Below are 16,283 nucleotides of genomic sequence, written 5' to 3' on the forward strand. Positions count from 1 at the left end.
AGTTTTTGTAATGTCTCAATAAACCATTTCATCATTTTATTTAAATTATATATATACTTTTTTTGTGATACTGTAAGCATCATTAATGGAAAGACATAGTATTTGAAACAATTCATTCAATTAATTAAATAAATAGTGCAAGCCAAGGCAGTTCTGATGCAAAAGGTAACATTCTCATAAGCTCTCTGGTAAATTCCAAAACTTTTTAAGTTTCATTTACATTTGGTTCTAAAATATGGATGTATTTATAATATCCTTCATATTAATATCTTAAATAAGGCAAACTGAAGCCTTTTAGGCTCTATAACTGTTTATGAAATTAATTTATTTTGTTGTCAATTTTCTTGTAGTATTAGTACCTTCATCATTGTCTTCAATTAAGTCAAATGTATCCTCAAGGAGGGTTGTAGTATTAGTACCTTCATCATTGTCTTCAATTAAGTCAAATGTATCCTCAAGGAGGGTATAGGATACTATGACAGTATTAAATGATCAAGTTGGAGTTTTTACTAATCTTCTATTAACAATTTTCCTTCCACTTAATCTATCACTTATTAGCACTAGATCAATCCACCTACATCTTGGCCTTCCTCTAGATCTTTTGCCTGCCTGTCTTCCTTGTTTCAAACATTTTTGATACAATGAATGATCACACCACCTTAGGTTATGTCTGCCCACACATTCCTAAATGCTAATGTCAAGTCCCTTCCTAACATTTTCATTTTTAATATGATTCTGCCATTGATGCCATCTATTCAGTTCAGCTAATTTTTCTGAGAACTCTCATATCTGTGGTCTCAAGATTAGGTACTTTATTTTTAACCCAACTTTCATATCTGTAAGTTAAAACTGGTTTGAACACCGTACTGTATATTGAGTTTAGTGTTTCTTTCTTTCTTAATTTTGCCCTCTTTTACCTTTACGGTGTCGAGGGTTTTCTGTTCCTTTTAACATCAACTGTTATACGAGGATAAGGTGGTTGGCAGTATGCCTCCCGGTGTATCCCATGTCTATAGAAGAGTTATATTCTCAAGGCCGATTTGCTTGCTTTCGGGAGGAAAACCCCCAGATAAACTGGGGAGAAAACCTCTACAGCCCAAGACTTGCTAACGTGGCTATAGATGAGAAAGGTCCTAAGCGCCTCACGTCAGCGACAGGAATCAAACCCAGGACATTCCTTTCCCAGGCATAGGGTTGCGAAGCGCATAGCTACTCGGCTAACCGCGCGGACCTGAGTTTAGTGTTTTATCTAATTTCTTTCTTAATCCATATGAATTTATTCAACTGGCACCCCAACATACCAACTTTACTTATTCTGTTGTCTATTTTTCATATTTAATTTGCGATCTTCACTGAAAACTGTGCCTAAATAGTGGAAATACATTACTTGTTCTATATTGAGAATGCAGTTGAAAAGTTTTCTATGTTCCTGTCCATTTTCATACCAAATTTGTTACAGCTGTTATTCAATTTAGTTAAAGAATCCTGGAGAATTGCACTGGATTTGCTTAGGAATACTACATCTCAACTGCATAAACTAAAGAGCTAAGTTTGACATCTGAAATTTTATATTAGGTTTAATGCCATTTTATTTCATAATATGATTCATACAGATGATTATTAAGAGTGGAGATAATGTGCATCCTTGTCACACACCTGATTTTACATCAAATCATCTTCTTCTTCCTGTACTTCATTCAGTTCAAATAGCTGACTTACAATTTGAATATAGACTATGAATTGCTCTGTATAATGTTCCATTTTCTCCATATAATTGCAGCATTTTAAAAATATTTTTCCTTGGCACCTTGTTGTATGCTTTTTCCAGATCTACAAAACTTAAGTAGTGATCATTGTTCAACTATCTGTCACAAAGTAAAATTCTTGCTTTATGACAGATAATTCCTTGACAATCTCTTTTTGGCCTGAACCAACTTGTAGTTTACCAAGTTTCTTTTCTGCAATTTTTCTTAGCCTCTTCTCAAGTATAGTTGCACAATTCTTATATGGAACACTGAGTAGAAAAATTCCTCTGTAATTCTCATATTCAGTTTTATTTCCTCACAGCTCTCACAGTTCATATCTATAAAATGGGAACTGTGAGAGTTCTACTCCAATCATATGAAATTCAATCTTCTCTCTTAGAGCATCTACTGACTTACTTTATCAGAAACTATTTTTGGTATGCTTTCTTCTTTACCAGGACTGCTTCTTTAACTTCCTGTGTCCAACATGGAGTTCTTATTTTTCTGTCCTTGCAAATAGATACATCACTTGCCTCTCTAACTGAATCAATCAATGCTTTCTTCAGAGTTTTCTGCTGAGACCCCAATGTTTGATTTACCTTTTCAAACTTTTTCATTTTTTCTTGAATAATATTATAGTTGAGTCTACAGTTCACTTGCAAAAGCTACTCAACTTTAATTCTTTTTAAAACTTTCTTTTTGTACATATTGTTCTTTTTAATGTGATATTCATTTTTATCCTACTTAAAACTAAGTCAATATCCTTTAATTCAATAAATTACAATTAACTCAATTACAGTATATATAAGAATTATCAGTACAAGGATTATGACATGAAATCAAAAGAAACTGTTTGAATAATGCACACCACTTACATTACATATTTTGCAGTATAAGACAAAGACACTCCCAAATTACGAGGTGCTGAAAATACATACAGCAAACCACCTATTATCTGATATAACCATGTCACATAACTGAACTGTGGATGATGATGGAGAAAAAAACTTAAGATAAAATGACATATAGCAATGAATGACTGTGAAGATCTCTAATAAGTAGGGATAAGAAGATGATTACATATGATAAGTGCATTTAGACTCCTATGTGCAATCCATTCTGATGCATTTCTAGAAAACAGAGAAACAATGAAGTGTACAGAGGCAAGTTACTAGATTGTATCAAGATTGTGAAGGGTCATAGAGAGGAGGAAAAGAGGTGACATGAATGTGATTTGCCATAACTATTCATCTATGACACAGTTATAGTAGGTGAAAAGTGTTTAGAACCCTGAAAGCAACACTATAAAAATTAAATAACTTTGCTTGTCTTTAATGGGAGTGGCAAATGTTATTTCACATTCTTCTTGAACAAAATATTTTTAAAACCCTGTCAGAGCAGATTCCCTGTACATAAAAAAGTCAGAAAAATATAGTTTTGCAGACTGGTACCATAATATGATTTAAATGAGTATACATATATATATATAAACACACACACACTGAATATTTGAGTTCATTACTGTACATGTCACTAAGTTTATGTACAGGGAAGCATCAGACTCCCCATACATAATCTGATGACACAAAGGAAGAAAATTAAGTATTAATACTACATTTTATTATTAATACAGACAGACCCAGACTTACATGGGAGTTATGTCCCACAAACTTTATGCAACAAGAATTTTATGTAATCCAGATTTAACCTACCCAATCTGTTAATCACACCCTATTGCTTACATGTTTACAATATTAACATTTTAAAGGTTTGTTTCATTCACAGGATGCACAATGCAGATTTAAATATGTTAATTATTAATGCCAAGCAATTATAATACAGTATGAATAGAATGAGAAAATTGAAAAAAAAAAAAAAAAAAAAGTTTAATTTGACCATTCGACCTTCCTTATGAAATTATCAAGAGATGACTGAACAGTGAACCAACCATTACTTGTGACAAAGGCCTAAGAACCATCAGGATATTTTGATTTTCTGTCTTCTGAAAGACTTGCCTTCATCTGAATTGTAATTAAGCTTAGAGAAACACACTTTCAGATTTGGTCTTTGATCCACATGTGGTGTACAGATTGTAGATGGTTAGCAAATTCTCCATGTAATAAATAACACAAGTATGCTTCTTTTTTTTTTTTTGTCACTTGTTGGCATTAACGAGGTAGATCCTTTCACATGTTCTTTTATAATGAAAAAAAAAAAAACATCCTATGATCTGTTTAGCTTTGTCCACCTTCTATTTCTTTTATTTATTTATTTTTCTACTTTTCATTTTAATCCCTTAATCAACGTTGGTGCATTTACACATGGATTCACTTTTTACCCCCCCCCCCCCCCTCCCAGTCACGAATGTACTCTACCACTGAACATGCAAATACTAAAAACCATTTAAGTGTACAAATACACAGCACATACATGTTCAACAGACAAAACAAATTGAGACTGAGAAAGGTGCACACATGATCAGCGTGGGCCTTATAGATGGAAGTAATGTAGACGTGTTATGCAAAATGTCTATAACTAAGGGTTTCTATTATACTAATGTAATTAAAGACATAATGAACAGACTGTGCATGTAAATTATGTAAGAGAAAAGTAAAGTATTTAAAACAAAAATACTTATATTTTGCGAGGAGTATCTTACACATGATCAAAGTGAATGCACCACAAAAAGAGACTGATGAAACAAGAACAGAAATGAAAACAAACATTATAAAGTGCATTCTTCATACTATTCCAAGATCAGCAATGTGAAACTATTAGGGAACCAAGGATCAATTAAAATACAGCCAGGGAAGTGCAAAGCTCAACTAGGTACAAGTCTACATGAAAAGAATATTACAGATAAAATGCACACACATACCCAATAAGTGCGTGTGTGTGTGCACGTGCACACACACACACACAAGGGGGAGGGTTCTAGAAAGTTCTGATAAATACCTACAACAAAAATTAATTATTTTTATGTCTTCTTATATATCCTAAAAGAGAAAGAACAATTATTACAATTTGATGAAACATGGGGTTAAAGAGTTTTAAGATATGCTCTTTCTTGTGGTTATATCAGTTTTTTAATATCATTTTTGCTCTAGGTATTCATCAGAACTTTCCAGACCCCCCCCCCTGCATGTGTGCATAAGAAATATAGATAAACACTTATTTAACAGATTAGTAGTGCCAGTTTCAAAGTTACTACATCTCCAATTTGATTGATTGCAGAGGACATCATGGCATTCTTTGAAAAGTCTCTTGAATTTGAAAGATTATTATGAATAGAGCCATTGCCAGATTAGATCGTGCTCTGAGGCAAACAATTAAATATCGCTCCTGATGGATTATAAGACAAAAATATAAGAAAATCTGCAATTGCTATTTTGTTTTATTATAAGAAAAACATTAATGCAAAACAATTACATAATTTTAATTAAATGTTTGCTCTATGGGAATATCACACAATAAAATTGTTTATAAGTTCTTATAAATTTAAATTATAAGGTATGTCTGCCTCTATCGATATAGTTGCTAGACAACCAACCTTTCTTGGGTCATTGCTGTTCACAAATAATTTTTAATCATTTTAAGCTTGGAAAAACATCTTTCTGCACTTGCTACGTTAACAGGAATTGTTAGCGTAGCAATGGCGCATATCACAATATGGCTGAAAGAGCGCCGTGAGGCATGCTGCCTCTATGCTACACCCTGTTGATGGTACTGATTATGAAAGATTTTTGTAATGTTCCACAGGATCATGTGCCTAGTAGGAACTCCATGTTTTGTAAGACCAGTCTTCTCAAGCTGAAGAAAAAACATAACTCATGCCCTAATTGTCAGATGCCTGCAGTATGGCAGTCCAGGCAAAATAGAACAGACTGCAGAAAAAATGAATCTGATTGACTTCAGGGAACACTAAGAGAGGAAGCTTATCTGGTGAAAGGAAGAATAAAAGAGTTTTTTTAACTGGTTTGTAGGTTGTCTGGAATTATTATTTTTAGAATCCTAAAGATCTATTTTGATGTTGAAACTTTTTCCCACTTGGTTATACTATAAATTAAATATGTCAAGAAATTATATTCTTGGTTTCATCCTTTATCTAAGTGTACGCAAAGTTTGTGTGTGAAGTCACTCTACAACTAGTATGAGATCTGATGAGATCTCAATAAATAAAGGTCGAAACTGATTTGGGTAGCGGCCAGACGGCTTTCCCATAATGCATAGCATTATACAGGTCTGTAAGGATATGCCTGCTGCATTATGGGATACCAAGGCAATTGATGTGAAGTTATTAGCCTCTATATACAAGTAGCCCAGTCGTGAAGTGACTTCATGTGCAAACTTTGTTTGCTTACACCTGGATAAAGAATGAAACCAAGAATATAATTTCTTGGCATCTTTAATTTATATTTATGATCTATTCTGATGTTGTTGTTGTTTAGGATTATGGCTCAAGCAACTAAGAGTAAAGACCAGTATTACGTCTTGTTGAGAGGCTTATACGCTGGTTATACATGATAACTAATAATTAAGGAATTGACAGCGTACACTAGAAATATAAATTAAATAAACTTTAATATATACTTTCCGATATTTCGGCAAACGTCACGTTGCCATCTTCTTGGGAACTTATTACAAAGACACATGCACACAAGTACTACATAACAGCAAATGAGAACTGAAGCTAGGAAGTTAATGTTTTCCTAAAGTCCTGATGGCCCCCTGGTGGACTATATTGGTAGTTCTTGGCCTTTGGGCTGAAGTTCTTCTGATAAATGTTTCCCAAATTTGGGGCAGTCTCATGCATCCAAATTTGTTGAGGTTTGGGATGTTCCTAAGGGCTGAGGCTGATTCCGTGAATAGTCTTTCATATTTGAACTTGCTGCGGTGTATTACTGTGGCTTTCTTCCATCTTATTCTGTGGAGAGTATCCAGAGCGTGGTCTGCAAGCCCAGAGTGGCTGTACTTGTGAAATCGGATGTAATCCTTGTGTTCTGAAATTCCGATATTTGCTTTCCTGCCTGTTTGGCCAAAGTAGGACAGTTTACAGCTGCAAGGGACCTGGTATACACCTGGTAGGTCTAGGGGAAGTGGTTGGTCTTTACCCTTGGCTAACTTCTTTATGGAAACTTTTGAAGAGAAAGCCTCAAACTCAGACCCACAAAAACCTACCATATGGCTTCGCTACATTGATGACGTGTTCGCTATTTGGCCACATGGCCCAAATTCACTCCTCTCCTTCCTAACACACTTAAACAACCAACACCCTAGAATCAAGTTCACCCTGGAAAAAGAGGCAAACAATAACCTCCCCTTCCTAGACACACTAGTCACTAGATTTCACAAGTACAGCCACTCTGGGCTAGCAGACCATGCTCTGGATACTCTCCACAGAATAAGATGGAAGAAAGCCACAGTAATACACCGCAGCAAGTTCAAATATGAAAGACTATTCACGGAATCAGCCTCAGCCCTTAGGAACATGCCAAACCTCAACAAATTTGGATGCATGAGACTACCCCAAATTTGGAAAACATTTATCAGAAGAACTTCAGCCCAAAGGCCAAGAACTACCAATATAGCCCAACAGGGAGCACCATCAGAACTTTAGGAAAACGTTAACTTCCTAGCTTCTGTTCTCGTTTGCTGTTATGAAGTACTTGTGTGCACGTGTCTTTGTAATAAGTTCCCAAGAAGATGGCAACGTGATGACGTTTGCCGAAATATCGGAAAGTATATATTAAAGTTTATTTAATTTATATTTCTAGTGTACGCTGTCAATTCCTTAATTATTAGTTATCAGTATTATGTCTAAAACTGTTTTTGTCTAGTTGGCTGGTTTGCCTGTTTAATAAGATGTAAAACCTGAGTTTCTGGGAGGAAAAATCCTGCGATCTTCATATAAGATTGGCTAACTAACTTTTACTTAAACCCATTGTAGATTCTTCACAATCTGAAACCAGGTCTCTTTCTAACCAATGGACATAATTGATACTGGCTGAGCTCCAGAGATTTCCAGATTTGTTCCAAGGTGCCTCTGAAACAGGGAATAAATATCTTCTTCTTCTTCCTTTCCAGGCTTATAGGCCAAGTGGCCTGTTCTGGACTCAATTCCATCTTTTTAAGGGTCTTCCTCTGCATCGAGTACCTTTTGGGTGGTAATTTAGAATTTTTTTTAGGTATTCTGCTTCTATTCATTCTCAGTATGTGTTCTTTCCATTTTTCTCTATAGCAAGTTTTTTTCTGATTTCGCTGTTTTTCATTTTGTCCATTATTGAGACTCCTTCAGTTCTGTGCAGAAATTTCATTTCAGATGATTCAATTCTTATTTCATCTGCTTTTTTTATTGTCCATATCTCACTGCCATAAAGTAAGGTAAGTTTAGCTGCTGTATTGTAGATTCTTATTCGTGTGTGTTTTTGTACATAATTGGGTTTAAGAATTCTATTTATAATGCCTGTTACTTTTAAAAATTTTGATATATATGGTTCTACATCAGCTTCATTTTCATATGACATTGTGCAACCTAAATATTTGAATGTATTTACTTGATCTATTATTTTGTTGTTTATTACTATTTTGCTTCTTATTGGATTAGCACCTTTGAAGGCCATGCCTTTTGTTTTGTCTATTGATATTTCCATACCAAGGGTCAGGGGTGCTTAAGGGTCAAAGCTGTATAACTGAGAGGAGACCTCCACATAGCCTTTAAAGGAATGCGGAGAACTGACCAGGACTTCTGACCTAATATCCAATCCTCACCTTCTCGTGGTGCACCCTGTTGGGTATCTACCTGGATACTGAACGAATGAGGATGGGCTGGCAATTTGGGATTTAGCCGACCAAATTGTATTCTTATTGGCTTAAACCAATATAGAAAATAATGGTACAATGTGACAAAATTTCATGCCAGCTGGGGCATCGCCCGGTTAAACAAGGCCCCCGTTGTTTTCGCCAGGGAACCAGGGTGAACAGGGAAAAGTCACCTACTGGAACAAATCTGAAAGCACACCCCAACTCAACATCACCAGAGTTGAAGATCGGTACTATCAACATAAGAAGCCTGAATGGCAAAGAAATGGAGCTAGCTGAGGAATTAGATAAGTACCAGACTGACATAATAGGGGTAACTGAAACAAAAAAGACAAAAACTGGTGAGATCTTTCTGAACAATAAATACAAAATGTTATTTTCAGGAAATGACAATCAAGGAAAAGAAGGAGCAGCCATAGTATTCAACACAAAATATGAGGCTAATCTCCTTGAATGGCAGGCAGTCTCAAGTAGAGTGATGTGGGCAAATATCAGAATGGGGAATGGGACAATGAGACTTATTTGTGCCTATGGTCCCACAGAAGATTCTACTAAGGTAGAAGTGAAGGAAGAAGGAGGAATTTTTTGATGCTTTAGAAAAAGCAACTAACACAATGAAAGAGGAAAATTTGGTTCTTGTTGGGGCTCTAAATAGCAGAGTAGGAAATGATTGTCAGACATACAAAAATATTTTGAGAAAATTTGGAGAAAAGAGCAAAGCTAATAATAATGGCAAATACCTGTTGGATTTCTGCTCAGGACATGGACTGGTTATTACTAACACAATTTCCAACATAAAAATGTGCACAAATTCACATGGAGAGAAGAGGCAAGGAATAAGAAAAGTCTCATTGACTATGTTATTGTTGATAGTGATGTTTTCTCCCTGGTGCAGCACAACAGAGTGTACAGAGGATTTGAAATTGGAAGTGATCACTATTTAGTCTTGAGCAGGATAAAACTGAATTTCATATTGAAAAGAATAACACGTAAGAAAGTTTTAAAGCGAATAAAAGTTGAGCAGCTCTCAGTTGTGAACTGTAGACTAAAATACACAAAGACTATTGAAGAAAAAATGAAAGAGTTTGAGAACAGGAACCAAACCTTGGAGATTCAGTGGCAAGCCTTGAAGAAAACCCTGATTGATTCTGCCAGAGAGGCATGTGGTGAGGTTGTCTGCAAGGATAGAAAAATCAGAACTCCATGGTGCACAGGAAGTTAAGGAGGCAGTGAAGGAAAAGAAGAAAGCATATCAAAAGTTCCTGGCAAATAAGTCGGCTTGTGCTCTTAGAGAATACAGAGACAAATGTAAGAAAGCTAAACACTTAGTAAAACTAGCTAAACAAAAGTCATGGGAGGACTTTGGCAAGAACATAGAAAATAAATATCAAGAAGGTGGTAAGATATTCTGGAGGTTGTTGAAGAAGCTTAGAAATGGAGGAAAGACTGCTGTAAAAGGAGTTAGAGATGATAAAGGGGACATGAAAACAGGAGAAAAAGATAAATTAAGGGGTTTGGCTTTTCATCTTAGTTATAAAGGAGAAAAAGATATTCTTGAAGTATGGAGTAATTACTTCGAAAAATTGCTAAATGAAACAAGCAGTGATAGCACAGTGGTAAAAAAACACAACAGGCATACAGTCAGGAATACATATCCATACTTGAAGTAGAAAAAGCCATCAAAGGCTTGAAATGTGGAAAGGCAGCAGGAATAGATGATATTCGACCAGAAATGCTGAAATATGGTGGGATAAAAGTCTTACAGTGGCTGCACTGCATAGTTCGGAAAGCCTGGACAGAGGGACGAATTCACGATGATTGGAGTAGAGCTCTAATAGTACCCATATATAAAAATGGAAATAAAACTGAATGTGTGAAAATTACAGAGGTATTTCCCTACTGAGTGTTCCTGGCAAGATCTATGCAAACATACTTGAGAAACGGTTGAGAAGAATTGTGGAAGAAAAGCTTGGTGAAGAACAAGCTGGATTCAGGCCAAATAGAGGCTGTCAGGATCAGATCTTCACTTTACGACAAATAGTTGAGAAAACATGGGAATATAACAAAGATCTGTATTTAAGTTTTGTCGATCTGGAAAAGGCATATGACAAGGTGCCAAGAGAGAAGCTATTCAATATGCTACAGGTATATGGTGTCAATGGGGCATTATATCAAGCAGTACTTAGTCTGTATTTGAGTTGTAAGTCGGCAGTTAGAATTGAAGGAAGTACAGGAAGATGGTTTAATGTTAAATCTAGTGTGAGACAAGGATGTACATTATCCCCTCTGTTATTAAACATGATATCAGAATTGGAGATGTTAATGTCAGCTCTTTGCTTTATGTGGACGATGTTATACTTCTAAACAAATCCGCTACAAGTTTGAAAGAGTCCCTGACTAAATCGAATAACTGTTGTAATAGATATGGTATGAAGGTCAACATTAAAAAGACAAAGACAATGAAAATAGGTAGAATTGTTGAAAATGTCAACTGTGTTGTGAATGGGAACCTGTGGAACAAGTAAAACATTTCAGCTACTTAGGCACGATTTTTAGTGAAGATGGTAAAATAAATATGGAAATAGACAACAGAATCAACAACGCTGGTATGGTAGGAAGTCAATTGAATAAATTCATATGGAATAAGAGAGAAAGTAGTCGTAACACTAAATTAGCTGTATACAGGACAGTGTTCAAACCAGTTTTAACTTATGGATCTGAGAGCCGATTCAGAAGTAAAACACTTGACCAAAGACTAGAGACTGGAGATATGAGAGTCCTGAGAAAGATTAGAGGCGTGAACAGATGGCATCAATGGCAATATCATATTAAAAACAATAATATTAGGAAAGAACTTGACATTGTCAGCATCCAGGAATGCATTAGCAGAGCTAATCTCAGGTGGTATGGTCACTTAAACAGAATGGGCGAGGAAAGATTAGCAAAACAAGTGTTCTCTGCTAGGTTGGCAGGAAAACGACCCAGAGGAACACCAAGATATAAGTGGATTGATACGCTACAATGTGCCTTAGACCAGTGCTTCCCAAACTTCTGGATGTCAGGGCCCCCTTTGGATAAATTAAAATATTTCACCCCCCCCCCTCGAAAAAAAATCATAATATAGACATATATTATAATATTTATTGTATTTATATTCAATACAAAACACTCACAGCGAATATTGCAAAAATCAAATGAAAATGCATTTTTACCATCTTATATACACATTTGACATGGCACATTTTCTCATATTTTTATATAGATAGATATATTGTTATTGTACGTTTGCAGTACAAGCACATGAAACGTAAAACGATTAGTAATAAAGAAAGAATTAAAAACATAAAAAAGTTCGATAACAATTTAATGAGATTGATGTGTTTCAATACTGCTACACCAATATCAGGTGAAATATTTGAAACTGCAATTCTTAGATTTCTGCTTTGAAATGAAACTTATATGAATAAGCATATATTTACGAACATTCAGTAAGCGCCGAAATATGCAGGAAGCAAAATTTGCGAACCTGCACCAATGTGTTCTTTTTTTCCATTAAAATATAAAAAATAACAAAAAAGAAATAATAAATACTGTAATAAAAATTAAATATGTTTATTTTAAGATAAAAAAATCTACTTAGTCTTAAAAGATTTTAAATTTGTTTTCATTATTTCATGCCCCCCCCACCCTCAATAAAACCTATGGCCCCCAAGGGGCCGCGACCCACAGTTTGGGAAATGCTGCCTTAGACGATAGAAATATAAGATCTGATAATGATAATATTGGAGTCTTGACAAGTGACAGACTGATTTGGAGGAAAATTGTAGATAGGAAGTTAGTAATGATGTAAATTTTTCACGTAGTACTATCATATCCTGTACACCCTTTGAGGGTACATGTCAGGAATTTGATGATGATGATGTTTTTATCAGATTATTTAGACTGCATAATGATTTTTGTAGTTCATCTTCATTGTTTCCAAGGATTATTTGGTCATCAGCAAAAAGAAGAGTAGCTAATCTGGTGTTACGGTTTATCTTGAATCCTCCTTCATTAGTTATCTTCCATTCTTTCATGATTTTATCTATGTATATCAGTGGTTCTCAAACTTTTTTGTCTGGCGGCACACTAAAATCAATAAATAAATTTCACAGACCCCTAGTATTATTTGCTTTTTATAGAGTGTAAAGTGCCGATTATTTGATTCTGAAAGACTCGCATATATAATCCATAAATAAATTGATATTACAGATACTAAAGATATGAAGGAAAGCGTGTTTAAAAGAAAACAAATTTTATTTAAACTAAATTGGTTTTTTTTTCAAACAACCCCAAAACATACAAAACAAAAGCTATTATAAAGGTTTGGATAATAAAATATGAACTTAATGTGAAATATGTGCCTGGTGTTGTTTGCATATTTCTTTGATATTAGGCCTTGTTTTTGAGAGACATATTCTCATCTCATTTTCACGGGCCTTTAGTCTTTCTCTCTTCTTTGTTTTAATATTTACGAGTGCAGAAAAACCCAGTTCAGACAAATAAGATGTAGAAAATTGCAATAAGATGTTAAGTGCTTTGAATCCTATATTGGGGTACTCCTTCATAGTTGTTATCCAAAATGAATTCAGACACATTTCTGAATGCTTCAATCTTAATACGATCGTTACTTATATCAATTAATTCTTCGGCTTCTATAAGACTTAACTCACTCATTGCTGATGGTGACTCTACAAATGGATTTCGAATCCAATCGTATAAATTGACTGAAATGTCTGTAAAATAATGGTCAATTTTTTCTTCTAACGATGTTAAATGACTGTAAACAAGCTTTTGCAGAACAGTGGTCTTACATTTTCTGGAGGCAACTTTAAGGAACATTTCTATATTGTTGGTGCTTAATTTTATCTTCCACATTTTTATTTTATCTTTAGAAGCTTTAATTTTATCTGTAGATGTCAAAATATTCTCATTTCTTCCTTGCATGTTGCAGTTCAGCTTGTTCAGATGATCGAATATGTCTGTTAAATAGGCTAGTTTGGAACACCAAAAATCATCTTGTAATAATTTATAGAATTCTGGTTTGTCTTCATTTTGGAAAAACATTAATATTTCTTCTTTAAGTTCCAAAAAACGATCCAACACGCGACCTTTTGAAAGCCATCTTACTTCGGTATGAAGAAGATTCTTGTAATGAGATTGCATCTCTTCACATAGTCCTGCAAATATTCTAGATTTTAATGGTCTGGCCTTGATATAATTAACCATCTGAATCATTTCTTCTAATACACTTTTTAATTCCAAGCCTATTGTCTTTGCCACCAATGATTCACGATGAATGAAGCAATGAGTCGTTATAATGTTCTCGATTTCTTTTCTAGCAAAGAAAACAAACCCTTTTGTAATTCCAACCATAGAAGGTGCACCATCTGTACATATACCCACACAAGTTTTCCAAGATAGACCATTTGTATTAAAATATGTGTTCATTATATCAAAAACATCTTTTCCCGTCATAGTTTTTTCGAATTCCTTGCAGCATAGAAATTCTTCGATAATTTTATCATCTTCAATGAATCGAGTAAAAACAAGTAAGTGTGCTTTACCACTGATATCAGTTGACTTATCTAACTGCAAACTGAAAAATTTGGTTCAATTATTTTGGTTATAACTGACTTTTCAATATCGACTGACAGATCATTAATATGTCTACTCATAGTATCATTTGTTAATGAAATCTTCTTTATTTCTTCTTCTGCCTCAGCACCAAAAATTGTTCTCACAATTGCTGAACATGCCGGACGAATCAAGGTTTCGCCGATAGTATGAGGCTTCATTTCCTTTGCAATTATTTCAGCGACTAAATAACTCGCTTCTTGAACTCAGTCGGAAATTGTAAACTTTCTTACAAAACTTTTACTTTGTTTTTCTTGTAATCTTATTAACTCTTTGAAATATTCAGGATTTTTATTCGACAAGTTATGTTTTGTGGAGAAATGTCGCAATAATTTGCTAGGAACCATAGCCTCATTTGATAGAACCACACCACACAAAATACACTTAGGTCTGGGAATTAATTTATCACCACACCATGTAAATCCCATTTTTAGATAGTTCTCTTGATATAAACGAGTTTTTACATTCTTTTTCATTGTTCCCTTTTTACACGAACTTATTCTTTCTGTTGTTTCATTAGTGCTTTTTTGTTGCTGAACGTTAAAAATAGTCAAATCTTCATTAATGCAAGTATCAGTTTTTGATAATTTATTAGTGCGAATTGGTTCGTTAGCTTTGCTACAAGTAGACATTTCTCGATCGTCAGAATCTTCACTTCTTCTTTTTTTAAGGAAAAATTATTCATGATTTTGAAGGGCATATGTAACTTTAATATTTTATTTTAAAATTTATTTCAAGTAAGGAAAAACATTTGTTTACTATGTCTCTTGTTATAGTTGGAATATATAACAATAAGAAAAACCTCTACTCACTGAATTTGACGACTTTAATATCGTACTTTGTTTATTCTCACCGATGACAAAAGACTATGATTTTTGTTTAGGGAAATGACCATGTATAATACTTGTCACACTGAACAGAGAAATACTAACCATTCATTAGTTCATTTTCTCCCGTATTTATATGCCGTCACATATCTAGTTACTACGACACGTGGTGATCTAATGAAATCCCAGGATATAATATAAGTGATGCAAAAAACGATCATTTTTATATATGCTTCATCCATTAAAATCAAAATATATAATTTTTTTGTTTTTGATTTAGTTATTTGTGGCAATTGAATATTTTGCTTTTTTCAAATAAACGATTCAAAATTTCGCGGCACCCAGTTTGAGAACCACTGATGTATATATTAAATAAAACCGGTGAGAGAGGACAACTCTGACAAATACTCCTCTATTTATTGGTTTCCAGCTTGATGTTGAATATTGGTTTGGTATTTCATATTCTTCTAGGATTTCCCATAGTTTTTCTCTGATAATTTTATCAAATGCTTTGATGTAATCTATAAAAGCTATGTGTGTTGCTATGTTCATTTCTCTGTGTTTTTCAATTAATAATTTTAAAGTAAATGCAGAGTTTATGCAAGACCTGCCTTTTCTGAATCCATTTTGTTCTTCTATTAATTTCGGGTCTACTATACACTTAAGTTTATATGCTAAGATTTTTGCATATACAGATAACCCTCATATAACGCGGATGTTAGGTTCCACAAAAATGCCGCGTTATGCGACTCAGATCACATACAAAAAGTAGGGTTAGGTTCCGAAATCGTTTTTTTTTTTTTTTTAAGACTATATAAACAATGACATATCCAATGAAAAAATATTTTTATTTAATTCAGGTAATTCATGTAAGTTAAGAAAACAAATACATAGTATAAAATTATAAATTGTACGTAAACTTCATTGCACAGTTTACGTACAATTTATAATTTTATACTATGTATTTGTTTCATAGTTTATAAGTGTTTTAGGCAAAATAAAATAAAGTGTATATTTTAATCGTCATCACTGTTTTCAAAACTAACATTTCGTAGATGTTCTTTATTTACGATTGGCCAGACGTCGTCATCACTTGAAATCTCTTGGACATCATTAGTATAATTCTCATTGCATACTTCGGCTGCTTTAGTTATCAAGTAGTCAGAAATAAGACTTTGCTTACCACTATGCTGCAATTTTTTATTAAGTTCATAAT

The 16,283-nt window shown here is 34.1% G+C and overlaps 1 protein-coding gene across 3 annotated transcripts in view; it reads right to left on the reverse strand.

Moving 5' to 3' along the window:
* Window positions 1–16,283, reverse strand: part of LOC150100998 (uncharacterized) — a 402,791-nt gene that overhangs the window by 3,787 nt on the left and 382,721 nt on the right. The gene's annotated exons all lie outside the window — the stretch shown is intronic.

The sequence above is a fragment of the Typopeltis vanoorti genome, chromosome 12 (genome assembly GCF_054136105.1).
Source record: "Typopeltis vanoorti isolate ZY-2024b chromosome 12, IOZ_Tvanoo_1.0, whole genome shotgun sequence".
In the NCBI taxonomy this organism is placed as follows: Eukaryota; Metazoa; Arthropoda; class Arachnida; order Uropygi; family Thelyphonidae; genus Typopeltis; species Typopeltis vanoorti.